A 22,139-nucleotide genomic window follows, 5' to 3' on the forward strand; every position below is an offset into this window, starting at 1 on the left:
AGGGACTTCCAGACACTTCAGTTGTGGACGGTATTCTGAGTTGAGTTATTTTTCCCAGCCCCCACTGTGTTTAATATTGTCTGTCGTCTCAGCTGGTAACAGTCAGGGGTCTCTGGTGTTGTTCAGTCTCTTCTAGTAACATGTTGAGTCCATGTTTCTGGAAGGTATCTGTTGATCTTTGTAGCCTTTGGATATCCCAGGTTCCCTTTATGCTTGGTGTGCCCATGATGGTTATGATGTATTAGAAGTATTGTAGGTCTCCCTTGAGCTGGGCCTGTGGCTGAGTTGGTGGCTGGCTTTGTTTACTCTCTAAGTACTGTGAGCCTTTCTGGCTCACAAGCCTTTGGGCCTCTTCTGTGAGGGCGGGATCTCCCCATCCCCACAGGAGTGCAAGGGAGTGCCAGGGGACTGAAATCCTCCCAGCTGAGCAGGCTGCCAGTCCTTCCTCTGAGATTTAAGGGCTCTTTAGTCTTTCAGGACTGTCTAAACAGTCTTTCCCTGAGTGCCACCCCACTGGCTGAGGTCCTCTCACAGAGCCCAGCTGTATCTCTTTAACTCCAGGGTTTTACCAGTTTTTGTGGGTAGATGTGGTGAGCAGGTAGACCCCTGAGCAAGTCTTCCCATTTGAGGCACTTCCTAGGGCTTCTCTATGTTGAATGTGCCCATGGAAGATTGTTAAAACTGTTGCATTTTCCTAGGGTTTGGGCCTGTAGTTGGGTCCTGTATAACTGTTTTGTTTGTTTGTTTGTTTCCCCCCCTCTTTAACTCAGGGGCTTTGTGAGTCTTGCTGACCACGCCTTAAGAATGGCGCCAAGACCTGACCAAACCCTAATGTTGCCTAGTCTCAGATCTCTGTTGTGGGGGCAGGAGATGCAGGTAGGCCCCAATTGCCAGTTCCTCTTCTCCACCTTCAGGGCTTTAAGTAGAACAGTTTCCGGCCCCCCTTAACCCCCCACAGCAGCTTGGGATCCACTCACCTAGCTGTGTTGTCTCAGGTTAAATCCATGGCTTTGTCGGGGCTGCTGGGGCAAAGGACTGCAACACCTCTGCAGCCACCTCTGCGGCTTATCCTGGGGTCTCTGGTTCTAAGCTGCAGTCTTTTGTCACAATTTGGTTCCCTCTCCCTAGCTCAGTTGTGTCCGTTTATGTCCAGGGATGTAGCAGGGCTGGGGCAAAAATCTGCCTTAGCTGTGCCAAGCAGCTGCAACTGCTGTTGCAGTCAATCTCCCTCTGCAGTGCTTCCTGGCATCCCTGTGCCTAGATTTTTAAAGGAGCCTAATGAATAGGAAGACATGGCGTTGCAGGGTTTAGTTAATCCTGCCTGTGAGGCTTCTGCTTAGGAATTCCCTTATGGGAACTCCCCAATCACTGATTCTCCCTCAGTTATCTTCCTTCTAGTGAGTCCAGGGCGTGCTCATTTTGGGTTGAAACTCGTAGCATGTAAGTCTATAGTCCATTTTTGTATATTCCCGTGTGAGTCTCAGCGTCTTTATTCTGCCACCATCTTGCCCGTTCCTGAGCTGGTCAAGCTGCTCCTCAGGGGCTTTGTGGGAGCCCAGGTACTCCAGATCGGGTCTGCAGTTTCAGAGGTTTTTCCTGTACCCAGGTGTTGTGGATCAGATTTGCAGTCTTTCCTCAGCTTGGGCTGCACTCACCGAGGTGAGCCATTCCCCCTTTACCTCCAGGGCTTTAGCATGGGGCAAAGTGGCTCCTGCAGCCAGCCAAACTTCCAGGCACCTGGGTTTTCCTGGGAGTTCCCCAATCACCGATTCCCCCTCAGTTATCTACCTTCTAGTGAGTCCAGGGTGTTTTCACTTGGGTTGAAACTCATAGTATCTAAGTCTGTAGTCCGTTTTCAGTCTTCAGTTCCTGTGCAAGCCTGGACGCAGTGATCTCGGCGTCTTTACTCTGCTGCCATCTTGATCCATTCATCAGAAAATGTATTTTTTTTAAAGACTTATTTATTTATTCATATAGAACTGGGGTACAGGCCAGAGATGTGGAGGGTGAGTGGATTCACCAGAGACAGAGCGGGTAGCAGCATAGACAGATGGACGAAGTACACTGCTGAGGGGAGCAGTGGGCGGGTCAGGAGAGATCTGCCTCACCATATGGATCACCTCTGGGGCAGGCAGGAATCAAATTCATGTTCGATTAAGCTTAAGCTTCTTAGTGCTGTGTTTTAACCTGCTGTGCCACCAGGGAGGGCCTGTATTTTTATTTTAATAAAAGCTGCCAAAATTTCATTCCCAAAGGTATGAAATGTATTTATTTGCATACTAACAGTTGATGGAAAAATTCTCTATCAAAACCTTCACCAAAATTGAATATTTTTGAAATCTTAATTTTTCCAAACTGATCCTAAAAATTACTGTGTTTTTGTTTTTGTTTATAGACCTTAGCTTTCTTAACCAAGTTCAAACATCTTTTTCATATTTGTAATTTTTTGGGGGGGGGGTAAAATTTCACATTATGTTGCATATTTTAAAATGTGGTAGATATTCCTAGGTACCTAATTCAATGACAATATCCCTCTTCTTAGTAAAAGTATCCTGATCTTTATCTGGTCACATTACTGTCTGGAATAAAGGACTATATTTTCTAGCTTGGAAGATCTCTTTTTTTTCTTAGTTATCTTTGCTCTCTACTTCTATTTATTGCCTGCATTCAGGTATAATGACTGTAGTTCAAATTGCAATTACATTTAAATTGTAAATTTGCAATTACAAATTTAGTTTTGAAGAAACATCTAAACTTAGTAACATTCTACTAAGTAACTGAACAGCCTTACATGCCAATACCATGAGACACAAAGACTAAAAGATTGGCCAATAAAAGAAGACAAAGAGGTACTGATGACTGAAAGTAATATGACCTAGAATTTCATTTACTAAAAAGAACATTAAAAAATGGGAAAATATGAATAAGGCCTACAATTAGATAATAATATTATCAATATTAATTTCCTACTTTGATCTTTTTTCCCCAATTTTTTAAGGGAATGATGTTATGAAATACACACTTAAGTAGTTGAGTATAATGGATCATGTCTACAACTTTCAAATGGTTCATAAAAAATTAAATATATGTCTATGAATATATGTGTAGATTATATATATATCTACCTATTTGTAAGAGACAGAAAGTAAATATGCTATCATGTTAATATTGTAAGAACCTGGGGTGGGGCCCTTCCTGGTGGTGTAGCAGGTTAAAGCACAGCACTAAGAAGCTAAAGCCAAAGACAGTTCCACATGAGTTTGATCCCCGCCAGCCCAGGAGATGGTGCAGCAGACCTCTCCTGACCCACCCACTGCTCCCCTCAGCAGTGTACTTCCTTGATCTGCCTGTTCTGCTCCCTACTGTCTGGTAAATCCTCTCATTGCCCCTGCGCCTCTGGCCTGTACCCCAGTTCTATATGCATAAATAAATCTTTAAAAAAAAAATGAACCTGGAGTGTAGATGGGATTTATTTTGTATTAGACTTCCAACTTGTCTGTAACTGTAAAATTATGACAAAATTGTTTAAAACGAATATGGCAATGGAAAGACTCTAAAAGTTGCATATTCATAGGCTAATGGCAGTTTCCATAAGATCCTTGCAGGCATGAGAAAGTTGTAACTCTGGGAACTCTTAAATATCAAAATATGGAGACATTTGCCCTGGGAATGTTTGTTCCAGCCATCTGCTCTAGTTTTTGCTGAGAAATTTCTTAAAATTATTTAAACCCTTTAATTTTAGCCTGAGGTAAATGGCTGTCTACAAATTCTCTTAGTTCAATGTCTCATTTCTATCCCCTATGTATATGCTGAATCAAAATCTAGTGCCTAAGTGAGTCTCTGCCAGTCAGCTCCATGGTTATTCTCAGTATGGCTTCCTCTACTCTGTTTTATCAGTCAATACTCATTAATCTGCTCAGAATCTAGAAATTTGTTGAAATTTATGGTCTTCAAAAGACCTTCCATTTTCTACATTATATTATTTTTGTTTCCATTCATCATGTATTTTTGATCTTGAGCAAAGGTTTCATCAGTCATCTTGAAAAAGAATTCTTTAGACAATTTAATGTTAATTTTAATCTGTAACTACTACTTAGGAAACACATCCTCTTTTTCCTCTTCTTTCTTTCTTTTTTTTTTTTTTTTGCATATTTGACAGTCCTTGAGCTTTTTAGCATTCCATATTTGTCATAAGCTTTCTCTGATTGTTGCCAGGAAATCAAGGGTTCGGCTATCCAATATGAAAAAATGCCAAAAGAAAAATAAAATAAGCCAACAGGATTTACAAAATAAAAGAACTTTGATGTAAAGTCAGCTCAGTGGGAGAGAGAGCCCCGCAATTCAGATCTGTTTCCCCAAAACTCTGGGAGACTTGGCATCTATCATATTTAGAAGAATGAGGCTTGGATGAAGAAAAATTGAATTTAACTGGCTAGAGATGGGTCAGGAGCACAGGAATGTGTCATTGAGTGAAGTGTATGGGAGACAGAAAAATAACCACTTGATTTAACATCACTTGGATGGGGAACGTGGAGGGGATAGCCCTTGTCCATATATCAGCCAGTGGCTAAATCCTTCCAATGTATGAATGCCTGTGGATAAGGACAGGATCAAAATTGCTAGGATTTCTTTATGTGGAGAAGCAGAATTATTTGGGAAGAACAAGTTAGTCCTGGTATTGTAACAAAGGCAATCATAAGTTACCTGATTTAACTAGCAGGCTGAACAACTATAAAACTATTATATTACTAGTTTATGGCTAAGCTAGTCAGAAAAAAAAATGCAAGGCTCGTTTCTGGGTAGGTTTCAACTTTGGGGAATTGGTTTCAAGGTCACTGTAGATAATCCTGAATTCTCACCAATCCCCCCCCCAACTTGATAGTTTCCATCATATTATTTATTGGATCACTTTATCAAGTTATATTTTTAAATTTTTTAATATTTATTGTAATTTCACTTTATACATTTCTAAGACCAAATCCATTTTTTAAACCTTTCATTATATTTAACCTGAATTAAGAACATATAGCAGTCCTCTTTTCTTTTCCTAGTTATGTGAATTAAAACAAGTATCTAGCCCCAAATTGGCAGCAATCCAGAGTTTTTGATTAGTATGGCTGAAATAAAACTGATGTTTGAAACCTATCAGATTCTTTCCATTGTGAATTCAAACTATAAAGTGTGGAGATTGTTACTATAAAGTGTGGAGATTGTTACTACTGAAGAAGGGGTATTGAAATTACAGTCATGTGATTGCAGTAGTCTTTTGAAAGACAGTGGGTAAACAAATGAAAATGATCGTTACAGAGATGAAAATGGTGTAGATATAGAGAAAAGGCTGGGATTATTTGAGAGATAGAAAAAATTTATCTTGATTATGAACAACTTTCCAGATTGCATGAGGGCCAACTACATAGAATTCTGTGACATATCTGTAACACTGAAATAAATCTTCCTTCCTAACTTAATTTGAGTGGATATTGTTTTCCAGGAACCAAAAATTTAGCAGTATTAATGTTATAGTTTTAACTTCATAGTCTTTATTTTTTAAAATAGAAAGATCTCCTTATCAAAAAAGCTATTCATAAAAATTAACATTTATATCAATAAGTACAAAAGGTATAATGTCAAAGAAATAGAAGGGTTTTGTGTGTGTGTGTGTTTTAATCTTCTGATAGAAAGTAGAGTCATCCTCATTAATCCTTGCTTGTTTTTAGTCAATTTAATATAGTCCCATCACTAGATAAAATTTTCTTCTGGGGAAATTCAGTATTGTTGTTTCCGGAGTCAAGGATTAGGAATGAATCTTTTTTTTAAGCCTTCTTACAAGAGTGCCTGCCAAAAACTGCTTAAGGAACCTAACTCTTCTTTCATTCACCCTTCTTTATCTTCCTTCACAAGCACTAGGAGAAAGGCACAATTCCTTCCATGTGTCTTCATATTTGCCATCATAAAATTATTTTTTACTGCAGTACCATCTGTTGGAGCCCCACTGTGCAGATGAGGAGCTGAACTCCACCTCCCCATATCCTGAATGAGGGGGCTACTGGAAAGGGGGGGAAGTGGTATGCTTGTGGCCATTCTGAGAGCCTTTAGCTGTAGGGTAAATGAAGACTGATTATGATTTTGCTCTTTGTGGCTATCCTTGCGGCCTTGAATGCAGGAGGCTCTTGGGAACATGAGCTTGGGGTACGCATGCCTGATGGTGGACCTGGAATGTGGTGTGGGGCATGTGACAGTAAGCACAACTGAGACTAGAGGCTGAGCATATAGGTGCAGCAGAGGCTGGGGATGTAGCAAAATAACTACAAGAATAAGAGACTAACAGGCAAGGGTGGTGGGGGAGGGCCTTCCTGCCACTACAGGCCCATATACATGGGCTCACTCTTGATTGTTAGAGCTGCTGTGAAAGAAAGTCAGTGGCAAGAGGATTTAGGGAGCAGAAAGCCCCCAACTTAAGCAATGACAGCCTGCTGCTGGCACCTTGCCAGCTTCTTTAGCTACAATTCTATTTCATGTCATTGACACATTGTCAGGTAATTGGACCTTTCCCTCTCTATCTTAGTGCTTAGAATATATTGTTTTTTTTCTTTTGTTGCACCAAAAAAAAAAAAAAAATTGCAGGGCTAATTTTCTGGGTAGGTGGCCAGACTCAGAACTGGTGACAGAGGTTCAGACCCAGTGACAGATTATTTTAGACCCTTTGTTTGATAACATACTCTCTACATGCATTTTAACCTTTGAAACTAGCATTTCTTATTTTTTCTAGTAAATGGATTAGATATATCAATGGTTTTAGAAAAAAATTTATATAATTATAAAAATGTTTGAACAGCATAAAAGTTATTTAAAAACACTTACATCTTAACTCTGTGGAAGTTATGATTATGTAAAATCCTCCAAAGTTAGTTCCTGAACGGATCATGTCATTTACTTTCTTTTTACACTCCCTTCAAAAAGAAAAACTAGATTCAGAGCTGTCTAACCTTCATTTTGCCAGTAAATATAGTTGCATTCAATCGTTTAAATTACCAGAGGAAATTTTTATTAAGCTTTTGCGCCAAGTTTCAAAATGAAAATACATTTAAAGCAAAGTTAGGAAGTAACATTTAAATTTTTGAGTTGCAAAAGTCAGCAATTAAAAGTAATGTTCCAAAACAAGCAAGGTCCATCTCCTGTGAATAAGCAGTTTATTTTGGCAACGGCAGAAGTTTATCTTGGGTGGATTCATAATAATCCAATGCCACTGCTGTTCTCCTCCAGAACAGTTGGAGATTTATTTCTTACCCAGCTATCTAACTGACTTCTAAAGCTAAACCAATGTGATTCATATCTTCTCCATACAATGCTCTCCCCTTTAAAATAATTGATGCGCTAAAAGAAAAATTTGAAAAGTATGATAAGGTTGGAAAAATTAGTCCCATCATCTAAACAGATTCCCTGTTAATAATTTTTCTTTATTTGCTTTCCATATATACATATGAAATAAAGTCATCTGCTTTTGCATAAGCTCATAAGCTAATATTCATGAAATGCTAAATTATCTAAATTATAATGTGACACTTGACCATGAATTCTCCCAGACTCCCTTTTTATTCTCTAGGTCAAAGGTGCCCTCCTAGAGGAAACACTTGAACCCAATCACAGTATAATCAGGTTCATGTGTTTGTGGGAGGAGGGGAGGCACTGAAAAACAGTGCTTTTCCAACTTAACTGTGTATTGGAATCATCTGGTAATCATGTTAAAATGTAGAGCTGCGGGCCCTCCCTGGTGGCACAGCGGGTTGAAGCACAACACTGAGAAGCTAAAGCCAATTCCGCATGAGTTCGATTCCCGCCTGCCCCGGAGGTGACCACATGGCGTGGCAGACCTCTCCTGACTGCCCACTGCTCCCCTCAGCAGTGTACTTCGTCGATCTGCCTGTTCTGCTCCCCACTCTGTCCCTGGTGAAGCCTCTCGCCGCCCCTGCACCTCTGACCTGTACCCCAGTCTATATGCATAAATAAATAAATCTTTAAAAAAAAAATGTAGAGCTGCAGTTTTAACAAGTTCCCCGCCATGCGGAAGCTGCTAACCCATGGGTACGCTTTTCATAGAAAGATCCTAACATAATCTGAAAATTAAGAAAATTGAAGGAAGAAATTTTTGCCTTGACACATCTATCTACCACTGTAGAGCTGTAGCCATTGCTACAGCTCTCACCCATTTCTGGGAAAACATGGGACAAGTTCTCATATCTGGAAAGCTTCCCACAGACTAAGGGTGGAGTAAGCACTTGTTTACTGCATTACACATGAAATATTGAGTAACTACAGTGAGTCTGTTCTTTGCAACAGAAACCTTGCAGAGATTACAAAGCATCTGTTTATTTCTTCTTCTCTGGTACTAACAGAATAGTTGGGGTCAGGGTTTCCCAGGATAAAGGCTATGTTTCCCAGCCTCTCTACAACTGAATGTGGCCACATTACAAACTTCCAGCCAATATGTTTAAACAGAAGCCTGAGTAGAAGTTATATCTTGAAGTTGACAAATTAAATTCAGATATTTTATTTGCTCTAGCTAGGTTATGCTACAAACCCAGGTGTACCTAAAATTTCAACTGAATGCCTACTTCAAAGGTTGTTCCAATCAAAAAGCCCATGACCTAAAAATAATTACTGTGTTTCTGAATTAACATCATATCTTCGTTAATGTTCTCAGTGAATTACAGAAATGAGGTTTTCTAAGTGAAATTAACAGCATGTTAACTAGCATAAAGAATACTAGAACTCTCATAGCTCAACTTAAAGATCCTTCAATATAAGATTGGCTAAAATTTTCCTAGAGACACACCCAACCCTTTTATGAATAGAGAAAAATTCAAATGAGGCTGTGGCTGGTAACTTTAGGAATGTGTCCTACAGTTTATTTTCTAAATGATGCTGGGGCCAATATTTGGTTGCAGGGGCTTATTGATTGCTTGATATTTACCACAAAAATAACAGATATGTTGCCATGTCTGCTGCCATTGAATTTTTCATTCAAGGTGAGGTTGGAGATTGGAGGAGTCACTGAGATGTCACTGAATTGAGAGTATAGGCAATGTAAACTAAGTACATGTTTGTTAAAAAGAAATATTTTTGTTATTATCTATGTGTAACAGGGTGGTCCCCAGGAAAAGGGGAAGTTCCAGGTTCTCTGCCCCACCCAGAAGGAGGGTGGAGCTGAATGGAGAAAAGGAGTCTGAAGAAAAAGGAAGCAGGATGAAGAGCCAGAAGGAGACCTGAGGAAGCCACACGTAGCAGAGAGCATGTGATGAAGAAACCGTGCTTGTTTCTGTGCTGGTTGAAACAGATGTGGGTGAGAGACCCATAGGGAGGTTAACTATGGCAGCGTTTATATTGATTTTGATTGTGCTCTTTTCCTGCCAGACTTGTCTGGCCATGTGTGACTCTTTTCTATGGGTACCAGCCAGAAGGTGCTTTAGTCTTGTGACAGGCTTTCAGGCCTTGCTTTGGACCAATCTTGTTTGGTAGACTTTTACCCACAAAAGGATGGGTAGCTTCAGGTGTTTTATTTAGAAATTATATTCTTTGTCTTCTGTATTGTGTACTCATTGTATTAAAGTTCCTTTCCATTAAAGCTCTTATGTCTTGTCTTGATGTGGCGGATGGCAGAACCTATTTAAAGCAGGCAAGTTTGGGGGTTCAGAGGTGCCCCTCTCCTGCCCTGTAACATATGTTTGTGGCAGAATTTTTTCTAAGACTTGCTTTCTTAGATAGCAAGCCTGACGAAGCACCTCAAATCTACCACCCTTTACCCAAAAGAGCCTAAGGAATCACATGACACCCAGTGGTTTGCCTCAGTTCACAGCAGGAAGCAAAGGATAGAAAGCTGAATTTTCTTAAGTCCATGGAGTCAGCATAGAGTGCTAGACTCTCTGCTCCAGATGTGTTTTTAGTTTCAGAGAAACAAACTTCCAATTTGTGTCAGACACTATCACCGCATGTGTCTGGGATTCAGAAAACCTATCCTGATAGTGCTGTATGTCCAGGTGCCATTCCAAGAAAAACTGCTCCACAGGCAGCTTCCATGATTCAATCTCCCCTGCTCATTCATGTTCTCTTCTGTATCTAGGATTCTTCTGACTTCCCCACACTCAGATACTCTGCTCAATCCCTTCCAATCAGAAAATCTGTTCTCCAAGTTAGGGTGTTCTATCACATTGCTACCTTTGCGGGTACCTAGTGATTGCCCACTATTTGAAGGAAAAAGGTTTCTAATTTTAACTATTTGATAGTCAGACATTTTACCCTTAGATTCCATATCTTAGCAATATGATTTTAAAAATAAAAGTGATCAAACTCCAAGATAACCCAAAGTCCATATAACATAGTATGGGTTTTTTTTTTCCATTTTTCATTTATGTTCTTTACCTCATCTTTTGTGTTCATTTCACAAATTTTTTTATGAAGATCAGTTTTTCAAGATCACAAATCCTAAAATATACATTTTTCTTTTCTTTTTTTTTTTAAGATTTATTTATTTATTCGTACAGAACTGAGGTACAGGTCAGAGATGCAGAGAGTGAGAGGCTTCACCAGAGACAGAGTGGAATACAGAACAGGCAGATCGATGAAGTACACTGCTGAGGGGAGCAGCGGGCGGGTCAGGAGAGGTCTGCCACGCCATGTGGATCACCTCCGGGGCAGGCGGGAATTGAACTCATGGGGAAGTGGTTTAAGCTTCTTTGTGCTTTGCTTTAACCCGCTGTGCCACCAGGGAGGGCCCAAGAATATACATTTTTCAAGAATATAGAACATGGTTTGTCAGAATGTTTCTTGGTTGATCTTATTACTTTCCTTTTTTCTTCCTATTTCCCTTTTCACTTCTTCAATAAAAAAGAAATTACATTTTCTCATACATTTCCATTTTTTCCCCTCCTTCCCAGAATATGTATATTGAAATTCCTTCCAAAGTGGCATACAGACATAAGCCCACTGTTGGGAAAGAAAATTTTTGTTCTTTAGCTCTAAAGATGTTGTAAAACTGCTATCTTATATACAAATACAGCAGTTTTTGCCTGCATTTTATTTTTTATCCACTTGTATTTGCCTTGTGTTAGTATTACATATGAACTTTTATCTCATTAGGTTAAAGATGTTATTGAAAGTGTTTCTTAAAATATTTGTCCAAAGACAGACTGGTGAAAAAAATATTTTCTCTTCAATTCCATAACAATACATCATAAATTTATGGATAATCACTACAGAACAATCACCACAACTTCAGCAGGAATTTATATTCACCACATTAAATCTATGCAGCCTATTCTGCTATGCATGACTTATTTCTAGATAATTTTCCTGATATCTTTGTGATTATAATTTGACAGGAATGAATATCATTTCCTTAATCTGAGAGAATGACAAGGCGCTATGACAAGCAAAGTACTTGGACTTGACTCTAGAAATCAACTGAACACAGTATGTTTTATGAATCTACATAATAAACTAGTAAAATAAGGATATGATGTGCAAAGCACATTAAACATCTGTGCTAAGCATTTAAATCTTGTAGATATAGAATGAGACTTAGAACATCAATGTGTAATCCAGGTGGTGTGCTATAGACATTCAAGATATTTTCTTGAGAAAATAATTTGGACCTCATTACATCAGCTATGAAATGAGTGTCTTAGTGAAACATTTTTTTCTATCTCAAATATTTTATAGTTCATTGATAATATGAAGCATGTGATAAGTGTTGAATGAGAGGTACAAATGTATTTTGTAGGAGGCAAAAGGTTCCAGGGAAATTGATTGGCTTAAAAGAAATAAAGGTACTCCACTTGAGGGGAAGGAGCTTGGGTGAAGGTATAGAGACAGTATCCAATGTCAGGATCTTAGGGAGATTTCAATAGGAAATAATGATTTTAATTAATAGCTAATCATTATCAGGTATTTACTATGGCAATATGTATTTTCTCATTTCATCCTCATAATAATCTTAGGTATTGTTACTATTCCTTTTACATAAAAGAAAACTAAGGCAAAGAAAATTCAGAATCTTATAAAATCATACAGTAAATGATAGAACCCAGATGTGAAGCTAAGCAATCTGATACACCAGAGAATTGCTTCTAATTGTTGTTATGAAAGTCAATGATAAAATTCTCCAGAGAATTCTCTATCTCCACAGTGTAGATGCAACTGACTAGAAAACTAGCATAAACAGAAAATCATATGCCATTGTCACAAAGAATAAGGACAAGTTACCTTTCATGGAGTGCCAACTGGGTATTTTTCATATGCTCTAACTTTTGCAAATTAAAAAAAAAATTTATTTTCAATTACAGTTTTACTATGAAGAAATCTGGTCTCAGCACATTCAACTTGCAGTAGGTGCAGAACTGTTAGTTGGGTTAGGATTCAGGCTCTATGCTTTCATTCAAGCCCCCTTCCCCCAGAGGCTTTCTAACTTCATAGCATTATGCTAGGCTGGATTCTTAGTGAGAAAAGTAAAACTACTTGCGCTTATTAAAAGTAACTCTATTCTATTGTATGCTTTTATTTATATAAAGTTCTAGAATGGGAAAACTAGTCTGTAGAGACAAAAAGACAGATGGTTGCCAGGGGCAGAGGAAATGAGAGCATTAACTGCAAAAGGTCATAACATTATGGAATAATGGAGAGATTTTTTAATTTTAATTACAGGGTTGATTACATTTATATTTGTCAAAATTCTTGATGTACACTTAAAATAAGTACCCCTTATTATATGCAAAATATACCTCAGTAAAGTTGATTTTTAATAAGGCCAAATGAAGAAAATATTCCTCTAAACTGAAGCTGTACTGCTGTCATATGCATTTTCATATTGTAGTCCTTTGTGGTGACTGAAACACTAGCCCCTAGCATTCATTCTGACCACTTTCTATTGGACCTCACTATATTACAAAGGCTGAAAACCTCAAAATTACATTTTTCTTACTTTTTCACAACTAAGTTCATATTGTAAGTTAAATACACTCGAACAATTTGATGGGCAAAATTGAGACCACAACCACCTGCTCATTCTGATGTTTTTGCTACTGGCAAGTACAGTGATACAGACAATGGATTTTTCTACACCTTCAAATGTCCAGTTTCCTGGGTGTTATGGGTTAATAGCCGCAAGGACAGCAATTGCTTCATGATCCTCCAATTGCATCAACAGCAGTCTGTGTAAGAATTCCAAAGCTTCCTTGACTTATTTCACATATGTATGACTATATCAGAAGCTATAGTCTCTTCTGGCAAAACAGCTTGAGAGTTATCTCCTGAGAGTTACCTGGAGTTTCCTTTTAGAAACTCCAATTCCCCAATGATTTGGCAAGCTCCTAATTACCTGTATTAAATCTCTTTCCATTTATAATTGCTGTGGTAATTTCTGTTTCTCGAGAACTATACACTGACTTCACCATGAAAGGTGGTGTGGGTTTCTTCAGTCATAACGGTAACTAAAAAAAATCTACCAGCATCATCAGATTAAAAGCAGTTTTTACTGATACCAATGTTCTGCTAGATTAATTCAATGATTTACATGTAAAGGACAGCTTTATTCTTTTCCCCATCCTACACACATTCTATAAATAGAATTGTCCAGTATTGCATGAAGGTAATGAGGCAGGTCTCCTCACTGTTTTAGTCAATCTCAGATCATAAAAAGTCCTCCAACCATTTCCGTTCCTAAAACAATCTCATTTCAGTTATTAAAATGTCCAATTCTGAGTCATTAGCATATAACCCAATTCTTGCATTCAGGTTAAAGCTTATTTACAGCCCCAGCCTGAGTTTCTTTGGACTAGAAAGCCAGTCACTGAGGAGAAAGACATAGATGACTTTTGCTCTAATAAGTAAAATATTTCTTCATTTCTCTTCTTTTTCCCTGATTCTTCTTCCCACTACACTGCTTTAGGATTCTCTCAGGTTGAAATATAAGGTTTAGAAAAGGTAAAATTCATCTCTGAAAAAATCTCTAAACTGGTCTGGATCACATATTGCATTGGAGCCCTCTGGATAGGGCAGATTCCCAATGCTGATTCATTTTTGACTCCAGTTGTGGTGTGGGGGGGGGGGGCTGACATAATTTCCTCAGAGAAACCCCCCTGAAACCTTCCAACTTCCAAACAGCTCCTTTCAAGGCTGTCCAGTGGTGAAGCCTCCTCAGTTTCTGTAGCCAATGGTAAAACTTCTTTTAACTGAGGTCTAGCTAGGAAGGAAGACTGTTGGACAGTCTTTTCAAAGTAACTCCCAGCTAGCTCATCCTATCAGTCAACTGGGAAATCCCCCACCCTTGCTTTACTGCTTTAGGAGAGCATCTGGCCTGCTGCAGCCACCAGGCAGTCAACTTTAGCCATCGTCTTTCACATTTAATCTCCTAAGGCATGAGTCAAACACCAGTTCCTACTTTCAAGATCTCTGAAGAGTCCCTGTCACTGAGGTGATATGAGAAGGAAGTCCTTCTCTCTCCTACATGAGGAACAAGATAATAACTCTTTCTTCAAATGTTCTTCTTTGTCTGGCCTCATATGCCTTGACACCTTTTATAAGTAAAAGAAGGGTTATTGCTCAAAAATTCCCACACTCCCCAAGCATGTCTTACATAAGGTGGCCCAGCAACTCACTTTACTTTGCAATTAACTGTTTCATTTGGGGCCTTTAAAGCCATGAAATTTTGATCCTTATGGCCTAAATTATGACAGGAGAATATAATATGTTACATATAAGCTATTTAATTATCAAACAGTCAGTCCTATAGAATAATAAATTTCCTGTCTTATAGACAAAGAAGTGAGGGTCAAGTGACAGAAAATGGGGTCCCAATATAAATGAGTTTGACTCCAAGGCTTTGCTGTTAACCACTATGATTATATGGTTGATGCTGTACATACTTATGGGTTGTGCACATACTTATGACTTATGGGCTACCTTGTGTCCCCAAAAATCCATAGGATTATATAATTCCATCTTATTTGAAATTGCAGTTGTCAAAGATACAATTAATTAAGGTGCAGTCATATGGGATTAGGGTCTCAATGGTGTCCTTACAAAAAGGGAGACACAGACACATACATAGGGAGAAAGCCATATAAAGATGGGAGTCAAGCTGCCACAAGCCAAGGTTCTACTAAAAGCTAAAAGAACAGCATAGAAAAGATTCTTCCCTAGTGCCTTCAGAAGAACATAGCCTTGCTGATACCTTGATCTTGGAACGTAAGCCTTCAGGTTGTAAGATAATAAATATCTATGTTTTAAGCTACTCTGTTTGTGGTTGTTATCACAGTCCTATAGAATGAATAAAGTGAGAGAGGCAGTATTGGAAATATTACTGGAACTTCAGTTAAAATAGTTCTGTGTGGCCCTCCCTGGTGGTGCAGCGGGTTAAAGCACAGCACAAAGAAGCACTTCCGCATGAGTTTGATCCCCGCCTGCCCCGGAGGAGATCCACATGGCGTGGCAGACCTCTCCTGACCCGCCCGCTGCTCCCCTCAGCAGTGTACTTCATCTATCTGCCTGTTCTGCTCCCCACTCTGTCTCTGGTGAATCCTCTCACCTTCTGCATCTCTGGCCTGTACCCCAGTTCTGTACGAATAAATAAATAAATCTTTAAAAGAAAAAAAAAATAGTTCTGTGTGGGAAAATTTCTTAGCTGCTAGAAGAAAAAGTAGAGGAGTAGCCAGAGTGGAGCCTGATATTTTTACATATATGGTGACAGAAAATTGGGCTTGTCATCAGGACTCTTGGATTTTTAAGTAGAAAGCTACATTAACTTCAACTATCAACAGAAAAAAAAATATTAAATTTACTTTGAAAAACTTAAAGAAAACAAATCTCATACTAGAGTTTTGCATAATTGTTACTGGCAACAAATTATAATGCCAGAAGTCATCAATGACAAGAAGTCATATGGATGTCTGAATATACAGAATTAGGAGTAAATAAAGGGGGCTATACTGTATGCTTCCATTTAGTATTTAAAGGTGTTGCTGACTTTGAGAATAGGAGTACTGAGATAATTTAAAGTTCTTTTAACAAAATTCACTTTAACACCATGGGACCTATAAACATATAAATGTTAAGATTTTCAAATTGTAATTCATACAGAATCTAAAGATACAAATGACCTCAACAAGTACACACAGGTATACACCACAATCATTGTAGAGATATAAGGTTTAAATCAATTTCCAAAAATATTGACTCAAGTAGCATACATAGTACTGGAATTAGATATAATATCTTATAATCTCCATTGCTTACCATAATAAATGGTCTTTCTTTTATAATCCAGTCCAGTGTGGGTCAGCTGGCCCTCCTTTCAGCTTGCAGCTGTGCCAACTGGAATGTTTAGCCTCTATCGAGGGGAACGGGAGGGTAGAGAAGGCGCACTAGCACTTCATTGCCCTAGTGCAGAAGAGACACATGCCACTTCTGTTCATAGAGCGTTGGCCAAAATAAGTCTCAAGGTCCTAGTCAAGTGAGGCAGAGTAATATAGGATATCTGAAATATTTGGGGTACACTGTCTCTGCCATAAAATCATCCATGAAATTAAGTATATAAAATATACTAACCTCCCAAAGTAAGATATTTATAGGATGATAATCCAGTGAGAATCTGATCTCTTTAAGCTTAACAAAGGGACACATGGACATCCTTCTCTCTACTACATCATAGCTTGATTACTAAAACTTGGTGCTGCTCATTAGCCCCACCCCCATTACTTCCAGGAGTTTCCAAAGGAGTAGCTCACATGTGACCCTCGCATCAAACGAAATCAATTGCTCCATGTATACAACAAAAATAGTATTCTGTGGCAGCCTGAGAGTTTCAGGACTTAAAGAAAGGTAAAAAGATTGAGGATTGGTCTCAATAAGAAAGGGAAGCCCAGTTGGCAGCTGGCAGAAGGCCTAGAGAAAGGAAGGTGAGTGGAACCATCCATCCTGAGTGTCATGGTAGTGATGCCTGACATTCAAGTTTAAATCATTCTCAGTTCTTCCCCTAACTGTAGTTCCTCTATGTCCACCTACATAAGTCTGAAAGTCTGCTCTCCTAGAAAAAGGTCCTGGTCATCAGGATCAAGGAGGGTAGAAGTAGTTCCTCATTTTCTAGGGCAAGCCTATTATCTGGTCCCATACTTTAAAAATTCACTTCTTAGAATGTGAGTCCTTTAAAAAAAAAATATTGTTACTGAAAAATCATCCCTGTGGGAACATGGAAAAGAAAGGATTTTTTCTGAGCATCTGGGAAGGCTCCAGAGAGAGATGTCAGCACAGATTTAAAGTGAGTCCAAGCAACATTTTCTTAAAAGTTCTTACCAACAATGTTTACCAGAGATAATTTTTTTATACTTTCATTGTATTGTATTTACATAAGTGAGCCCTACAGGGACACCCACGAGACTAATAAAATAGCTACTGAAGGGAGGAGGTGGGGGGAATGGAGTGGCATAGGCCAGAGGTAAGAATTTTCACTATATGCTCTTATACTTCACGAGTTTAAAACCAGGTGGATATATCACCTATTAAAAACTATAACATCTACCAGATGAAAAAGTCTCCTTGGGGCCCTCCTTGGTGGTGTAATGGGTTAGGACACAGCACTGCAAGCTGGCCACAGCCACTTCAGTGCAAGTTCAATACCCAGCCCTGGAGGTGACCAACATGGCATGGCAGACTTCTCCTGACCTGCCCCCCGCTCCCCTCCGCAGTGTACTTTGTCAATTTGCCTGTTCTGCTCCCCACTCTGTTTCTGGCGAATCCTCTCACCTGCACCTCTGGCTTGTACCCCAGTTCTGTATGAATAAATAAATCTTAAAAAAAAAGTCTCCTAACCATTGCTTTGGAAAAACAAAGGAATCAATCAAGAACCAGTATTTATCAAGAATGATATAATATAGAAAGTAGATAGAGGCCATAAGAAACATGACAATGTCAGGAGAGGCAAGAAATGGTAGCAAGAGCTGACAAAAGGAAATGCAAGCCCCTGGCTTGAGTACCCATCTCTTGAAGTTCCAGAGATACTGGGGGTTGGGGGGAGGAGGAGGAGAATGATGTTGGCATTCCCCTAGAATGTGGAATGGGAGCTGGAAACTGACAAAACTTGAATATTAGGCCCAATGTATTAGCAAATAATGACCTTGGAAGGTAGGAGAGCTTAGGGACATCCAGGTGGCTGATACTTGGATTATATCAGTGTGATATTTGAGGCCCTTGACAATTTGAACTATTTTTTCTGGATCTCACTTATCTCCTTGACTCTTATTGAAGACCAGCTTAGGTGAAGTGTTGGGAACAGAAGTGAAATAAAAGATTAAGAAACTCAGTCTTGATGACTGACTTACAAACAACAAGGAATACTAATACTCTACTAGGAAAGTAAAGATACAAGTGAGGAATGATCAAGACTAGGAATGCAGCTTCATAATCAAGGTAAAGCTTGAACTAAGTCTTGGAAGGTGGACAGATATGCCAGTGGGTGAGAGGCAAGGAAGGCTTTCTTGGCAAAGCAATGGACAGAAGCAAGAAAGACTAACATAAGGTGGGGTACAGGGAACAGCAAGTGATTCCACATGGTAAAAAGACAAGCAAAAAAGGTGCTGAAAGATAAGGGCACAGATTGAAAAGTAAGATTTACTTCTTTATTTATTTTTAAAGATTTGTTTATTTATGCATGCAGAACAGGGGTACAGGCCAGAGGCGCAGGGGTGGTAAGAGGATTCATCAGACACAGAGTGGGAGCAGAACAGGCAGATCAATGAAGTACACTGCTGAGAGGAACAGGGTGCGGGTTAGGAGAGGTCTGTTGCACCATGTGGGTCACCTCCTGGGCCAGGGATCAAACTGGCACTGAAGCCACTGCAGCTGGCTTGAAGTGGTGCATTCTGACCTGCTGCACCACCAGGGAGGGCCCAAAGTAAGCTTTACTTCTAAAATAAAAGTAAGGTAAGCCTTGTGTCCTGAACTTCATCCTTTAGACAGTAGTATATTTATGAAGGTGACCATCAATAATGGGATGAATATGAGGACTAATTGGATCTACTGAAGAGCTGTGAAACTAGAAGTTGGTGAAATCAATTAGAAAATCACTGCCATAGAAGAAAATTGGAGATAGTCTGAAATAGGGCACTAGGCTTTCTGCCTATGAGGTCTTGAGCAAGCTACTAAACTTTTCTGAGATTTAGACTTTTCATCTGCCAAAGTACTGTGTTACAGAGTTACCATGAGGATTAAACAAAACAGCATAATGTAAAGTGCCTGGCACACAGAAAGTATTTGAGTAATGGTAAAAAGTATTAGTCCCAAAATATTTCATAAATCAAGGCCCTCAATACCTTCACTTCTAGGTAGCCAAGGTACATTTAAGGAGACCTAAGGAAGCCACATGGAGCAGCAAACATGTGATGAAGAAACCGGGCTTGTTTCCTGACCCTGGACTGGTTAAGGCAGATGTGGGTGAGATACCTGTAGGGAGGTGACTATGGCAGTGTTTATATTGATTTTGATTTTGCTCTTTTCCTCTCAGATTTGTCTGGCCATTTCTGACCCTTTTCCATGGGTCCCGGCCAGAAGGTGCTTTAGTCTTGTGGCAGGCTTTCAGGCCTTGCTTTGGGCCAATCCCTTTTGGGTTGACTTTTGCCCACGAGGGGATGGGTAACTTCAGGTGTTTGATTTAGAAGTTACATTCTTTGTATTCCATATTGTATATTCACTGTATTAAAGTCACTTTTCATTAAAGCTTTATATGTTTTGTCTTGTTGCGGCGGATGGCAGAACCCACTTAGAGCAGGCAGGTTTTGGGGCTTCAGGGATGCCTCTCTGAATTGGGGTGCCCTATAACAGATTTGGCGCCCAACAGAGTCTTTCCATTGTTTATTTACTTCCATTATTTATTACTGAATGCCAAAAAATGCCTCAAAATGTAGTGGTTTAAAACAACAAACACGTGTCTGTGGGCTGGCTGGGTGGTTCTGCTGATCATGCTGAGGCTTCCTCACATGGCTATATTCAGCTGGTGGCTGCTTTAAGGGATCTAAGGTAGCAGTTTCACCCACACCACAGGGGGCCTTCACAGGGATGGCAAGACCAAGACTATACTTTCTCCTCATAGTCTTACATTAGTTCATTATCTAACCCAAACTTATATATGGTGGCTGAATTCCAAGACAGAAAAAATGGAAGCTGTAAGGCTTCTCTGTTGCAGGATTTATTGCTATGAAATAAATCATTCAAAATAACTCAACCATTTATTAACTGCTCATGATTCTATAATTTGGGCAGGAATTGATAACTTAATTCCATTCCACATATGAGCTAGGGAAGCTCAAAACTAACTATAGGATCCAGGATTCAGGCTTCATTCTCAAGCCTGAAGCCACAAATGCAGTGACTAAAATGCCAGAAACAGCCTAGGTTTCTCTCTCTCCTTTCTCCCTCTCCCCTCTCTTATTCAGAAATCTGGAAAGTCTCAGCTGCATTATATGGAGACAGTATCCCAAGAAGGCAAAAAGGAACTCGCAAGGCCTCTTAAGGTTTATTCCTGTCAACCATGTGGCATCATTTTCACCACAAGTAATAGTTGGGCTAGCCTCAGGGAATAGACATCAACCTTGATAGAAGGACTAACAAGTCAGGCCCTCCCTGGTGGTGCAGCAGATTGGAACACTACAGATTGAAGTTAAGTCAAGCAGTGGCTACTTCAGTGTTTCAATGCAAGTTCGATCCCCACCCCAGATATGATCCATATGGTGCAGCAGACCTCTCCTGCTGGCCAGCTGCTCCCCTCAGCAGTGTATTTGGCTCAATCTGCCTGTTCTGCTCCTCACTCTGTTTCTGGTGAAACCTCTCGCCACCCCTGCACCTCTGGCTATTCCCCATTTCTGTATGCCTAAATAAATAAATCTTAAAAATTAAAAAAAAAAAAAGAGAGACTAACCAGACATATTATAAAATGACAAGTTGAATAGAAAGGGTTAGATGGTTATCCAGAAATGATCTATGGGGGAGGGAGGCAGGAAGCAATGATTTGTGAGATTTACAAAGTTGGCTGCAAATTTTCTCTCAAATGTACTGCATTTAGATTGACCAGGACTATCTTTCTAAGTATAAGGAATACCCACTGAGAGCACTGCAATAATCCACCACTAGATGTGAACACTGCAAGGAAAAATCATCCCTTTTACATTTAGAATTTAGCATGGCACTTAGTATAAAAAAAGCCCTCCCTGATGGTACAGCGGGTTAAAGCACGGCATTAAGAAGCTAAAGCCACTTCAGCATGGGTTTGATCCCTGCCCTGGAGGTGACCCACATGGTGTGGCAGATCTCTCCTGACCTGCCCACTGCTCCCCTCAGCATGGTACTTCATCAGTCGGCCTGTTCTGCTCCCCACTCTGTCTCTGGTGAATCTTCTCACCACCCCTGCACTTCTAGCCTGTACCCCACTTCTGTAGGCATAAATAAATAAATCTTAAAAAAAAGTAAAAACTCTTAACTGTGTGCATGTGTGTAGAATTAATAAGTTAGTATCAACCTTAGCTAGATCCTGGGCACTTTCCTTATACCAGGAAAATAAATAGATAGATTGCTGATTCATTTAAGTATTACAACTCTTGTGAGGTAAGCATTATTATTTCCCACTTTCAGATTAGAAACTGAATCACAAAAGAGTAAATAGTTTGTCCAAGATTATAAGCCTTGTAGATGGTGGCCCTAGATTTGGATCTACTTGATCTGGTTCTACAAACTCACCCTGCACCACTTAGTTTTACAACCAATGTAAAAGTATAGACAAATACAGCAGACAGGTTTGAAAACTAAAGAAATATGATTTGGAAAGAGATAATTATCCAAAATATAAATGACATAGAAATAGAAATACTGTAGTTTACTGGGTAAGAGGTAGTGTTTCAAGTCCAGCAGATACGGCTTTAAATTTCTGTTCCACCAAGTACTACTTGTTACTTTGGATGGGATGCTCTCAAGTCTCGGTTTTATCATCAGAAAAATAAATATTAGAACAATATCACCCTCATAGAATTGTGATGAGGCACATAAGAAAGAATTTAAGTACAATCCAAGAACAGTAGATAAGGAAGACTCAGTAAGTACTCATTTCA

This window comes from Condylura cristata, unplaced genomic scaffold (genome assembly GCF_000260355.1).
Source record: "Condylura cristata isolate star-nosed mole 26May11 unplaced genomic scaffold, ConCri1.0 scaffold00005, whole genome shotgun sequence".
Classification (NCBI taxonomy): domain Eukaryota; kingdom Metazoa; phylum Chordata; class Mammalia; order Eulipotyphla; family Talpidae; genus Condylura; species Condylura cristata.